Source organism: Tamandua tetradactyla, chromosome 12, assembly GCF_023851605.1.
Source record: "Tamandua tetradactyla isolate mTamTet1 chromosome 12, mTamTet1.pri, whole genome shotgun sequence".
Classification (NCBI taxonomy): Eukaryota; Metazoa; Chordata; class Mammalia; order Pilosa; family Myrmecophagidae; genus Tamandua; species Tamandua tetradactyla.
In genome coordinates, this window is record NC_135338.1 from 10,001,311 (window position 1) to 10,015,636 (window position 14,326).

The following is a 14,326-nucleotide window of genomic DNA, read 5'->3' on the forward strand; positions in this document are numbered from 1 at the left end:
ATTCCAGTAAACTAATCAAGACCCACCTAGAATGAGCGGAAGCACATCTCCACCTAATCCAGCTTAACAACCACTCTTGATTGAGTCACATCTCCAAGGAGATAATGTAATTACAATTTCAAACATCTAGTACTGAATAGAGATTAGAAGAAATCATTGCTCCTACAAGACTAATTAGGATTAAAACATGGCTTTTCTAGGGTACATAAACCTTTTCAAACCAGCACAGAGGGGGAGGTCACAAATGTGTCTCCATGTTAGGGAGACTCATGTCAAAGAAGTTATCTGATATTGTCTAGATTGTCTCTCAATGCCAGTAAACTTAAAACTTGTGGGTATTTTTCAAAATAAACAACTCCTTGTTCTACTACCTCTTCCTATTCTTTCTTGAATGGTACTACAAAAACGCTTAGTTCCCAAGAAACCATTTTGGTTGTCAATGCTTGTAGAATTTTGTTTAAGAAGGAAATTCTATCCTGTTAAACCGTGATTATCTGTGCAAGGCTCTGTGCTAAAGGCTTCATGCATTCTTTTTTGGGTGTATGTGTCGCAAAGCCTTTAATGATTGCATTTTTTGCAACACACATAATTTCAAAAAATATGGAACACTTCACGGATTTGTGTGTAATCCTTGTGCAGAGGCCATGCTAATCTTCTCTGTATCATTCCAACTTTAGTATATGTGCTACCAAAGCAAGCACCATGCGCTCTTAAATATTCTGTTAGTGCTTATTGAAAAGCATATGTCATGGTCAGGTTCATGTATCAACTTGGCCAGGTGGTGGTGCCTGGTTCTCTGGTTGGGCAAGCACTGGCCTGTCTGTTGCTATGAGGACATTTCATGGACTTAAATCATGATCACGTTGGCTGCATCCACAGCTGATTTCATTTGTAATCAGCTAAGAGGAATGTCTTCTTCAATGAGTGGCACTTAATCTAATCACTGGAAGGCTTTTAGAAGAGACAGTCACTCTTCCTGCTTCAGTCAGTGAGCCTCTCCTGTGGAATTCACCCAGATCCTTCATCAGAGCTGCCAGCTTCACAGCCTGCCCTACAGACCTTGTCCCCTTACATTTCCAAAATTGCCTGGCCAGCCTCTCCCGAGAGTTCACTGAGAAACTTCATTTGAGTTGCCAGTTTGCAGCCTACCCTACAGACCTCGGACTCTACATTCCCACGGTTACATAAGGCAGTTTTATAAATTTATATCTACAGATAAATGTTATGTCTATGGATCTCTCCTGCTGATTCTGTTTCTCTAGAGAACTCTAGTTGATACAGGTGGAATTTTCTATTCCACCAAGGAGATCTTGAGTCTGCTAAGATGTCAAGGCTATTGGTTGTCGTTTGTGTTGATTCACCCCACTGTATGATAATAAAAACAGTATCTTGCTCTTGGGACAACCTTCTCCTGAACGGAAATGAAATAACAATGTTATAGTGTTGTCATAGAACACCAATCTTCCAAGGTGCTTCCGTGATAATAAGTTTGGGAATTTCTGCTTATCATAACCACCTCTGGGAGACCATGTATCAAATTCTTCACAGAAATCTTTAAGTTATACAGAATGTTTGTGGCTATCCCAGCATTTCCCAAACTTATTTTATCACTGAACCCTCATTTTACATAGCACCTATTAACATTAGGGAAGACATAAGATACTTTGGAAAGTGTGTGTGTGTGTTTTTTTTTTAAGGTGGGGAGGAACACAGGAGGTCTGAGAAGTATTTTCTTTGATGATGAGGACTCACACAAGACCATCTTTGTAGGAATGAGTAACAGGTATCCTGCTAGAAGGACTGATTTTGAAAATGTGTCCCTTCCTCAAGCTGACACAGCTCCATACCAGGACAGAGAATTTTACCAATGAAGCTGGCTGTAGCTCAGCCCCACGTGCACCCTCTTGGCCAAGCACTTTGGAGCAATGTACAACCTGCACCACCGTGCATGGAGGCCCTGCTTGACCTCATACCAATCCTGAACACATGGAGACTAGGAGATCCCATCCCACTGAAACCCTAACCTCTGCCCAGATGGCAGTGGTGTGGCCAGACCACCAAAAACATGAAGAAAAGTGAGGCTGACCTCAGGATTGGTGCGAACATGAGTTTTCTGTACCTGCTTCTGAAGTACCAAAGGAAAATGATGGCTAGTTAACATCCGTTCAGAGCCTCCATTCCTACCCCACCCATGTCCTTCCCTCTTCTTAGGTCAGCTGTTCTACAAAGCAACTCCCGAACCTCTCTCTGTATTTTCTGGGCAGCCGGTTCCCTCATGGTGTCCTGCGATATTGTTGACTGAACATGCCACATGCCCCACAGCACAGGATTACAGCTCAGGGTCGAGATGCTGAGCTTTGCCTCACACACACCTCCTCAGAAGTGTTTTTCCTAACGTGTGAAATGTGTTGCTTGCGGGTGGCTGCGAATCTCCTTTCTCCAGTTGCTCACCTCTTCGTGACGGATAACCCCTTGGTTTGAAGGGCTGGTCGCATGAATAACAGGGAGGATAAAGCTTAGAGGATGGAAAGAAACAAGATACGTGGCATATGAGATTCATCCAGAACCACCCCAGATGCTCAGAATTTACAATATTGGAAATGTCTCTCTCTCTTTCTCTGCTGTCTCTCTCTCTCCCCCATAACCCCTACCTACATCAATTTGCTCTTCTGTAATTGTTAGTCTTTGTTCTGGGAGGTTCTCCTCCTACTAGAACATCTGGCACTATTGTTTCACACTCCAGGGGTTCCTGGAAACACTCACAGGGAGGAGTTTGCACCTTCACTAATGGCTCTGGCCTGGCCCTGAAAGGTTCCGCGCTACACTCTCAGCCCACGCTCACATTCTCTTCCTTGTTTCCTTTGGAGAACATCATCGCAATCAGTGCACTGTTTTTCAGGGAAAGGCACTGGCACCAAGCCCAGGGATGGTCATGCAGGCCTTGTCCTACCACGGATGAGGGATAGGGCAACCTGGTCCAAAACCCTCCCATGCCTCTGGGTGGTCCCACCCTACAGTGCGGCCAGTTCCTGCAGGAGGTCAGAGGGCATCCAGCAGGGGAGCAGGCAGGGTGAGCCTTGCTGACCTGGCCCTGGGAGCCCTGTTTCTAGCCACCTTTTTAGCCACGATCCCTGCCCATTCGCCTACAGGCGAGGGTGAAAAGCCTCTTTGGCCCCCTAATTCCTACTGGGTTTTGAAGGAGACTGATCAAATGAAGAATGGTAATGCAGGGGCTTTGGTAGGGGCTTGTCCCACCCCTCTCATCTCTCACAGAGCCCTGCTTCTTCTCTCTTTTTTGGGGAGTTGGGGGAGATGCACGGTCCGGTAATTGAACCTGGGTCTCCTGTATGAAAGACAAGCATTCTAACGACGGAACCCTCCACGCACCCTTCCTCCATAGTCTTTGGAAGCTGGCTCCTGTCCTTCAGGTTGCAGCTTAAATGCCACCTCCTCCAGCAAGCCTTCTCTGATCTCCCCAGTTAAAGTAGCTTCCCAGTGGCTCCCTTACATTAGTCTCCTTTTTTATTTTTTATCTTTTTGCATGGGCAAGCACCTGGAATCGAACCGGGGTCTCTGGCATAGAAGGTGAGAACTCTGCCACTGAACCACTGTTGCCCACCCTCGTTAGTCTCTTCTAATTCTCTGCATAGCACATATCTCTCTGTGGGAGCTGGTTTATAGACCTGCTTCTTGGTTTTCCACCTAACTTTCCTCACGGCAAGGGGAACAGGGATATCGCCTGTCTTGTTCATCTAGAACAAATGCCTAGCAATAGTAAGTACTGAATAAATATTTGTTGAAAAAATGGAATTCATGTTCTGGCCCCACTACTTTCTGGCTCTGTGACCTTAGAAAAGTTACTTAACCTCTCTGTGCCTTGGTTTCTTACCTTAAAGACAAAGATGTTTCTGGTGCCTAAGTCAAGGGATAGATGAGCTGATTAGAGGAGATATCCTTGTATGGTCCCTCAAAGAGTGCCTGGCACAGAATGGGTACACAATAGATAGTCAGTATAATTATTATCAATGTGATAATCTGATATACTTGGTTACTTCCCAGTACTCACTGGTTTCCCAAGGAGGAAGAGGAGTTCAGAGTCTGGAGTCAGAGTCTAAAGCGTGTAGGGCGACAAACATAGGTGAGGATGGAAGCCTACCAGGAGGAAGAAATGTCGCAGAAGAACCCATGGAATCAGCTGGAAAATAAATTACTCTCTCTCAAATAAGACCTATGCCTCTCTTCTAGGTTCTTCCTTGCTCCCTTTCCCCTTCTTTACCTGTCCCTGCCAACACTACACTGCAGAGCTTGCCCCTACATGAAGCTGGGGTCAACGTTGTCAGACAATACCCCGTGGACTCTGCTGCTTAGTGTCCAATTGGGCTGTTCCACCATGCCGGGCAGACACCATGTTCAGTAAGTCACATTGCCTGACTTCATATATGACAAGAGGAGAGAGGCCAGACTCCCTCATTGGCTGAAGGTTGCAATTCCCCAGGAAGCCTGGTGAGAGAACGTTCTCAGGCAGAGAGCCCCGGGATGCCACTGAGCCCATACAGAAGCTGTCTGTGAGTGATCTTCGGCGGGGGCCAGGGGATACCAGGGCCCCTACAGCTCCTGCTACATCACGCTTTCTGATCACAGGTAACATGCTTCTTAAAATAATGCCCAGGGGTGAAGTGTTTCAGAACATTCTATTGCAGATTTTTCTTATTAACTTCCTAGAAATCCTTTCAACAGCCCTTAAAGAGAAGTCTTTACATAAAACAGCCTCTGTATTATTTCTTTGAAAGAAAGATTCCCGGATGTGAAACAAAGCCTTCCTCACTAGAGGCCTGACTTCTGGTCTACCCTGGAATCTTAATCCAGTGCCCAGAGAGTGCTGAGTAGAAACTTTGGGAGGAGGTCAGATCTCATCAATTTTCCATGGAGACAAGGTTGGAAAAGAGATAGAGTAGCCTGCTTTGCAATGCTTTGAAGTTCAGATTAAAAGCAGGGTAAGGAGGCACAGCCCCTTCCCGAATGTTGGCACCAAGTACAGGGGAAAGCACAAGCTCAGAAACTGGTGGGGTACGCTGGATCCTAACGAGAAAACGATCTCTTCTTCCTCAGTGCCTCCCCGCACACCCATCTGGACATGCCTATTTTCACAAGCTCTAGGCAGGGACAGGCATACTTTAAACAATGGAACAATATCAGGGAAAGTTTTCCTGGAATTCAGCCATGGAAAAATTCACCCAACTACCATTTGATACCGAGAGCCATCAAACTCCCCACCCCTTTCAGGCAGTGTGCAACACTAGAGGGTCTCTGGATGACAGCCTCTTCGCCAACAAAGAGAAACTTTCCACAATGGTTCTGTGACATTCTCAAAGTGGCAGGTGATTCTATATGGAAGGTTTCAAGAAAAATTGCCTTGCTCCTGGGCTGCAGCCCAAGTTGATAAGAGCAATGGAAGCAGTCAAGGGTTTTCCTGTAACTTATATCTTTAGAATACAAATTGCTTGCAATTAGCTCACTCTGGTGAAGGCGAGAGGACGGACATGTAGGAATGTCCACAATGTGGACATCTAGGAAGTCAAGAGTCCTGGGTTCTGGCAAGCTCTTTCACTAAGTCCATGCTCTTTGATGAATCATTAAGCCCACCTAAACCTGAAAAATGATGGATCAGACAGTGATGGCCAATAAACTTATTTCAGTTTGCTAAAGCTGCCTAAATACAATATACTTAAAATGGTTGGTTTTTACAATGGGAATTTATTTGCTTGCAATTTACAGTGGTCCAACTCAAGGCATCGGCAGAATGATACCTGGACTCTGAAGCAAATCTGCCAGCACCTGGGACATCTCTGTCTCGTGGAGAGGCACATGGCCAGTGTCTGCAGGTCCTACTCTTTCAAGTTCCATTGCTTCCAGTGGCTTCCTCTCTCATATTCTGTGGATGTGTCCTTTTCTCTCAGCTTCTCTGGGGTTTCTCTGTCTTTTATCCTCTCATAAAGGGCTCCAGTAAGGGAATTAAGATTGACTGTTAGTTTGTATGCTGCTGGAATGCGATATACCAGAAGTGGAACAGGCTTCAAAAAGGGGAATTTAATAAGTTATGTTTACAGTTCTAAGCCCATAAAGACGTTCAAATTAAGGCACCCAGGGAAAGATACCTTAATTCAAGTAAGGCCGATGGGTCTGGAATACCTCTATCAGCTGAGTAGTCACTGTCAGCTGGTATCTGCTGGTCCCTTGCTCCTGGGCTCTGTTATTTCAGCCTCTGTTCTTGCAGGGGTTCCTCACTTTGCTTCTCCAGGGCTGGCTTTCATTGCTTGGCTTCCCTCCAGGTTCTGGATGGCTTAGCATCTCATGGTGACTCTGGTGGGCTTCAAGCATCTCCAAACATCCGTGTCTCTGCTCTCTCTGTTGGCTCTGAAGCTTCTGTCATTTCTAACTCTCTCCAAAATGTTTCCTCTTTTAAAGGAATCCAATGAACTAATCAAGACCTACCTGGAATCAGTGGAGTCACATCTCCATCTAATCAAAGGTCGCACCCACAATTGATTTTGTCACATCTCTGTGGAGATAATCTAATAAAAAATTTCCAACCTACAGTATCAAAAGAAATGACTGCTCCCACAAGACTGGGATTAAAACACAGCTTTTCTGGGGTACATAGTATTTTCAAACCAGCACAGACTTACCTTGGGTCACATTTCATTGAAACAGCATAATCAAAAAGTCCCACCCCCAATAGGTCTGTACCCATAGAGATGAATGAAAAGAACGTGGCCTTTAAAAAAAAAAAAGGCCTTTTCTGGAGTACATAAGAGCTTCAAATGAATGCATAGGTCATCTCCTAAAACAGTGCCCCAGTACCTGGAATAGAGAACCTCAGCAGCTCAAACACTGATCTAGCCCATAGAATTGTGGCTGGTATGTAATAAGCACACAATATTTGGTGATTAAATGAGTGAATGGATGTAGCAAACATGTCACTGCACCTGACCCCCACTCCCATAGCAGGCATTATTAATCAATTGTCATAGTTTTTCATTCTGAAAGTAGATGCAGTATCAGAACTCTTGTCAGTCCTAATCAATCTATTGGAGCTTACATGTGAAATGAAATCTAGTTGCCACACCCAGACAAACTATGGTATTTTTCCACATTCAATGATTGTAATAAGGTAAATGCTAACAGGGAGTCTGAATATAAACATGACAATATTTTGATCCTGTATACATTTGAATCTGGATTTTTATTACCCTGATTGGGGCAAGAAATGCATTAGATCAATTACGAGTAGGCCACTTAGAGCCCGTGCAGGCAAATCTACATCTCTAGACCCCTGTGGAAGCCATCCGATTTCTCAATCTCCTAGAAGAAAACCAGCCCTGAGACATACCCTCAGCCAAGCAGATAGACACACACACACTGGTGAGTGCTAACTCTGGGATGGTCTAATGCCCAAGGTCTGGTTCATCATCTGGGGGCCATTCCCACAAGGAAATCACACCAGGAAATGAATATCAAGGACAGGGAAAAGAACCCACGGAAAGGCAACAAGAGAGGGGGATGGGGAGAGCAAATTTTCAGAAGCTTTCAGACCTTTCAGAAAACTTCAATGTTTTCAGCCCCTACTGGCTGAACTGCAAGAAATACTTGGTAGCACTAATCCATGATCCCTATGGGGAAACTAAAAGACTGTCTCAAGGCACAAACATTAAAGCTCACCAAATGGCTTTTAGGACATCATCAAAGGAACCCTGTGTGTGTGAAGTTATTGCTCTTCGCTTTTGAGCACAGATCTGCTCCCCATCTTGGAGGCGGCTGGAGACCCACACTCTTTTGCGTGCTGTTCATGTAGATAATTCTTGGCTATCACCCTTCTCTAACACCTTCTATCACCACCCACCTTTTTGCCTGGTGATATACCTGAAGTTCATGCTGATTTCTGCATGTGAAATTATCTATTCGGTTTCCGTAAGATGAGAACAAATGCACTGACACACAGATGTACCCCTTTTGCCGGAAAGTCAGATTTCAACATGTTCATTTACTGTTCATTGTCTGCCAAAGCTTGAACCAGGGGGAAAAAAAGTCTTCTAGAACTTTCTGGGCATGAAAACCACAGATAAGATTTGAATTCTTGGCAAATGGCGTTAGTTGTTAGAAGGAGGGGGGCCCAAATCCCCTGAACTGGGACAAAATAATCTTTTCAATATTGGGCATGGAAGAACTGGATATCAATAGCCAAGAGAATGAAAGAGGACCCCTATCTTACACCCTGCACAAAAATTAACTCAGAGTGGATCAAACACCTAAATATAAGAACTAGCACCATAAGCTTCTAGAAGAAGCTGTAGGGAAACATCTTCAAGACCTTGTAAGAGGAGGTAGCTTCCTAAACTTTACACCCAAAGCACAAACAACAAAAGAAAAAATAGATAAATGAGAATTCCTCAAAATCAAAAGCTTCTGCATCTCAAAAGACTGCCAAAAAGGTGAGGAGGCAGCCAACTCAATGGGAGAAAATATTCGGAAATCACATATCAGAAAAAGGTTTCATATCCTGTATATACAAAGAAATCATACAACTCAACAACAAAAGAACAAACAATCCAATTATAAAATGGGCTAAGATATGAATAGGCATTTTTCTGAAGAGCAAATACAAATGGCTCAAAGCACACAAAGAGATGCTCATTTTCACTGGCTATAATGGAAATGCAGATCAAGACTACAATGAGATACCACCTCACACCCATAAGAATGGCTGCTATTAAACAAACAGGAAACTACAAATGTTGCAGAGGATGTGGAGAAACTGGGACACTTATGCACTGCTGGTGGGAATGTATAATGGTGCAGCCACTATGGAAGATTCTTTGGTGGTTTGTTAGGAAACTAAATATGAAGTTGCCCTATGACCCAGCAATAGCACTACTTGGTATATACCCAGAAAAGCTGAAAGCAATGACACAAACAGACATTTGCACACTGATGTTCATAGCAGCATTATTCACAACCACCAAAAGATGGAAACAAACCAAATACCTATCAACAGACGAGTGGATCAACAAAATGAGGTATACACATACAATGGAATATCATGCAGCAGTAAGACAAAATGACATCCTGAAGCACATGACAAGATGGATGAGGCTTGAGGACACAATGCTGAGAAAAATTAACCAGATACAAAAGGACAGATACTGTATGATTCCACTTTTATGACCAGCATAAAGGTATAATCAGAGATTTATAATACAGAAGACGGGGGACTTAGAGATACATAGAAGCTAGAGATGGGTGAACCATTAGCTAATGAGGTAGATAGTGGGTCTGTAAGTAATATTACCATATTAAAGATGAACGAGATTGAAAGCGGTTGTATAAATCTATGTATCCCACTGATCACACTAGAAATACAAATGAGTTCTGTAAGAATTACTTCAAAGATATGATTCTTGTCTAAAGAGTGTTTAAGTCCAGGGTACGGGGGGAAGACTGCTATTGCATGCTATGAGCTATGTTCAAAAGGAAACCATCAGCACTACCACAGCAACAACAGAGGTAAATAATGGGTTGAGGGACAAGAGTTAAGAGAAGGTTTAGATTTCCTATTTGGCGAGCCTGTGTTCATTGGTTTTCTGTCTCTTGGGAACAATGAAATTATCTAAAATCGAGAATGTTGATGGACTGTGGATTTTGGGCCCTCTACATGATGCCCGATGAATGCAGGCGGCTGAAGGATGCACTAATGGAGAAGTAGATTGGTGAACAATGGTGCATATTTATGAATGAAGGTTGTGCTGCTACAAAAAGGAGCAATGTGATGAGGTATACAATGATGTGGATGAACATGTGGGACATTTGCTGGGGCAAAATAAGCCAGAAACAAACAAACAAAAAACAATAATGGTACAGTCACCTTTAGAAAATGCTTATAAGAAAGCAGGGGCCTAGATTGTAAGCTTTTAGAACAGACACATTAAGTCCAGAGTGGTGGTTATTATTTCTGGATTTTAAGAGGCTCTTTTATATATTTATAACCTGATATTTAGAGATAAGAATGAAGCCGAACAAGTTGGAGTTAAAGTAATTCAGAACATAGGGGTAAGGAAGACTGTGTCTATATTTTAGAACAACACATACTCTTTGGGACCAATGAAAGAAAGGTTTATTTGATCTGGAACTGAAATTTCCTATAGTACATAATCTAATTCAACCTATCTGTATAGTTCATTTGAACAACTGAAACACAGGAAGCACAGAATAAGAAAGAGGTCCTTTAATCCTGTATAGATTATTGTAATGCTCTGAAACATCCTAGAGTATATTAAGCAGATAATCAAAAAGTACTGGAAGGTCCCCTGAGGGAGGGGAGAAAGAATATGGAACTTTTAAACCTTACCATCAGGGACTCCTCTGTTATGGTATCAAACCTTAGGGACAACCAAATCAATAGGCCATGTCCTCGATCATGAGGCTTACTCTTGTGAAGCTTGTGTAGGTAGCAGAGAAGCTTAGACTACCTATAGGCATGCCTAAGAGTTACTTCTGGAGGACCTCTGTTGTTGCTCAGATGTGGCCTCAGTCTCTCTAAGCCCAACTCTGCAAGTGAAATCATTGCCCTCCCCGCTACATGGGATATGACACCCAGGGGTGAAAGTCTCCCTGGCTACGTGAGAGAGGACCCCCAGGGATGAATCCAGACCAGGCACTGTGGAATCAACAATTACTCCTGACCAAAAGGGGGAAAAGAAGTGTAATGAATACAGTATCAGTGACAGAGTTCAACAGAGTCAAGAGGTTACTCTGAAGGTTGCTCTTATGCAAGCTTCAGGCAGAACTTGCTACCTATCATAACCTGCCAACCCCCAACCAGGACCATTCCAGCCAATCCTAAAGAATACCTCGGGCAATATATAAGATTCCACAAGGGTTCCAGGCACTTGAGTAACTTGCCAGAAACCTACAACCTCCAGATGGGTCACTGGTTCAGATAAGTCCTGAAACCTAGCCCAGCCTCTCCAGAACATCAGAAAGTTCCATTTCCCTACCCCATATTAGTGACAGACCCTTTCAATATCAAAAATTTATAATTGCCATAGCCCAAATAACCCCAAAGAGAGGTATGGAAAGATCAAAGATGATGGTGGAATTATATATAGAAGTTAGGACTTAACAAATGAATATGAATGCTGAATCATTAAATTGATATCTCTTTTAGTTTCCAGTATTTTAGAACAGCTAGAAAGAAGTAAAACCTAAAAATCGTGAAATTGTAACCCATGTCAAAGTCTGAAATATGTTCTACAACTAATTGTGAGGCTGTGTTTTGAAATCTGTAGCTTTTTTGTATTTATGTTATTGTCCCCCCCCACCAAAAAAAAATAAAAAGTCAATTGTGATGACAAAAATATGCTTAAGTGAGCCACAGTGGCTCAGCAGGCAGAGTTCTTGCCTGTCATACCGTAGACCTAGGTTTGATTCCCGGTGTCTGCCTATGCAAAAAAAAAAAAAAAAAAAAAAAAGATGCTTATTTAAGCCTTCTAGCCTCCTATATTCTGGAGCAGCTAGAAGGAAAAAACTGAGAAGATGGTATGGTAGCCCATGACAAACTCTGGGATCTATCCTGTAACTATTTTGAAGAGTGCTTTGAAAACTATTGCTTTTTTATTTCTTTGCTTTGTATATATGTTATACTAGACAATAAAAAAAGTTAAAAAAAAAAAAAAAAGAAGAAGGAACGGGGACTTCATTTGTCCAATAATTGCCAAATGCTCTTAACCTTTACTCTTGCTGATTTTCCTGAAAACCCAGGGCAGTGTCAACAGCCCAAGAATCCATGAACCAGAGAAGTTATTATGGAAGGAAGGGTAGAGGGCCTTCCCCAGGGTGAGGAGGCCATACCCTCAAGAACTGTCCTCCTGGGAATTCGAGACCAAATGCAACTCTTGGTGCCCTATTGGTCTAACATAGTACTCCATTTCCTTCTGGAAAGGAAACACATAAGACAAAACGCTAACTTGCCCAGCCTGTTTAAGCAGATACTCTTACCAAAAGAAAACTGTTTGTGAATATTATTCAACCATTAAAAAGGACGGAAGTTCTGATATAAGTGGCAACATGGATGAACCTTGAAGATCTTGTGGTGAGTGAAATAAGACAGACACAAAAGGACAAATATTATATAATCTCACTGATATGAAATAATTTGAATAAGCAAACTCATAGAGTTAGAATCTAGAATACTGGTGTGCTGGTTTGAAAAGATGTTTGGCCCCTAGAAAAGCCCTGTTTTAATCAAAATCCCATTTCGTACAGGCAGAATAATCCCTTTTCAATAATGTGTATTTGAAACTGTAATCAGATCATCTCCCAGGAGATGTGATTTAATCAAGAGTGGTTGTTAAACTGGATTAGGTGGCGACATGTCTCCACCCATTTGGGTGTGTCTTGATAAGTTTCTGGAGTTCTATAAAAGAGGAAGCATTTTGGAGAATGGGAGATTCAGAGAGAGCAGGGAATGCTGCAGCACCACGAAGCAGAGAGTCCACGAGCCAGTGACCTTTGGAGATGAAGAAGGAAAAACGCCTCCCAGGGAGCTTCATGAAACAGGAAGCCAGGAAAGAAAGCTAGCAGATGATGCCGTGTTCGCCATGTGCCCTTCCAGCAGAGAGAGAAATTGTGACTATGTTTGCCATGTGCCTTCTCACTTGAGAGAGAAACCGTGAACTTCATCAACCTTCTTGAACCAAGGTATCTTTCCCTGGATGCCTTTGATTGGACATTTCTATCGATTTGCTTTAATTGGGACATTATCTTGGCCTTAGAATGTAAACTAGCAACTTATTAAATTCCCTTTTTTAAAAGCCATTCTGTTTCTGGTATATTGCATTCAGGCAGCTAGCAAACTAGAACAACTGGTTACCAGGGAGTAGGTTGAGGGTAGAGAACATGGAGCTAATACTTAATTTTTACAGAATTTCTGTTTAAGTTGATTATAAAGTTCTGGAAATGGATGGTGGTGATGGGTGCACATTATTGTGAGTTTAATTAACAGCACTGAATTAATGCATGTGAATGTGGTTAAAAGAGGAAATTTTAGGTTGCATATATGTTATTAGAATAAAAATTAAAAGATAAATACAGGACTGTTTAACACAGTGAACCCTGTTGTAAATGATGGACTATAGTTAACAGTACAAGTATAAAAAGTTTCTTACATGTTCTTACATGAATTAAAACAAAAGTACAACACTATACAAAGTGTTAAAATAGGGTGTTCTATGGGGGAAAATACACCTAATGTAAACTATGGACTGTAGTTAATAGTACAATTTTAATATTCTTTCTTCAATTGTCACAAAGGTTGACACTAATGCGAAGTGTCAACGATGGGAAGATACAGATTTTTCTGTAAATCTGTAACTTCTCTAATTAAAGAGAAAGGAAGGAAGGACAGAAAGAAAACTGTCTGCTAGCCCCCATTTTGACCACAGAATTGATCTTATCTGTCGTGGAGAAAGCTTTCTGTCCACCAAAGATTTTGTTCCCTTTAATAGTGTAGAATGGTCTTGGGAAGTAGCTGCTTTGCCATTTACTTCTTACTGATCTAAGAATCAGAGAACTTGCCATAACTGCAGGAGGTTTTCAATTACTTCTCAACCAGTTCAAGAAAGTTCTCCTTTTGCAAAGGGGAAACCCTCTGACAAACTCCAAAGACATGCACGTGGAATAGATGTTGTTTAAAAACCGAAGTACCTTCTCTACTTACTTTGCTCTTCCCCCATTTTCTGGATGGGTGTGGCTGGCAGGGAAACACTGGGAAGCTGTGTGTTGAAGGTAGCAGAACTTTCATCAGCCTGGACCCCTGAACAACCACGTGAAGCAGAGCCAGTCCACTTCCAGCCAACTGGGAACTCCAGTTTGGAATGTTTTGTGAGGAAGAAATACATCTCTTGCGTTAGGTCACTGGCATTTTCTTGTTATGGCAGCTATGTCATTCTAACTAACCCATGGTCCTCTACTGGTAAACAACAGCACATCTCCCCCATATCCCATCCTGCAAACTCCAAACAGCTCCAGCATTCATGATTATCTTTCACAATCACTTCCATCAATATTTGCTTTCGCTTCCAGGAGCACATGCTATCTGTTATCTGCCACCCAAAATGAGATGGGTTCGGCGTGCCAGAGGCGGAGGGGGGCTTAGTTCAGATTTGCGTAGCCTGTTTGTAAGGCTGCCAACTTTCCAAACACTTTTGCTTTTCCCCTAAGCATACATCCTCTGATCTTTTGACATTAATTATATGATTCTGACCAGGTCAAA

At 42.5% G+C, this 14,326-nt stretch overlaps 1 non-coding gene across 1 annotated transcript; it reads right to left on the reverse strand.

The window, feature by feature from the left end:
• Window positions 1-594: 594 nt before the first annotated feature.
• Window positions 595-701, reverse strand: LOC143652918 (U6 spliceosomal RNA). Its single transcript, XR_013160965.1, has one exon. It is a non-coding gene; the product is annotated as a U6 spliceosomal RNA (small nuclear RNA).
• Between the last annotated feature and the right edge of the window lie 13,625 nt (window positions 702-14,326).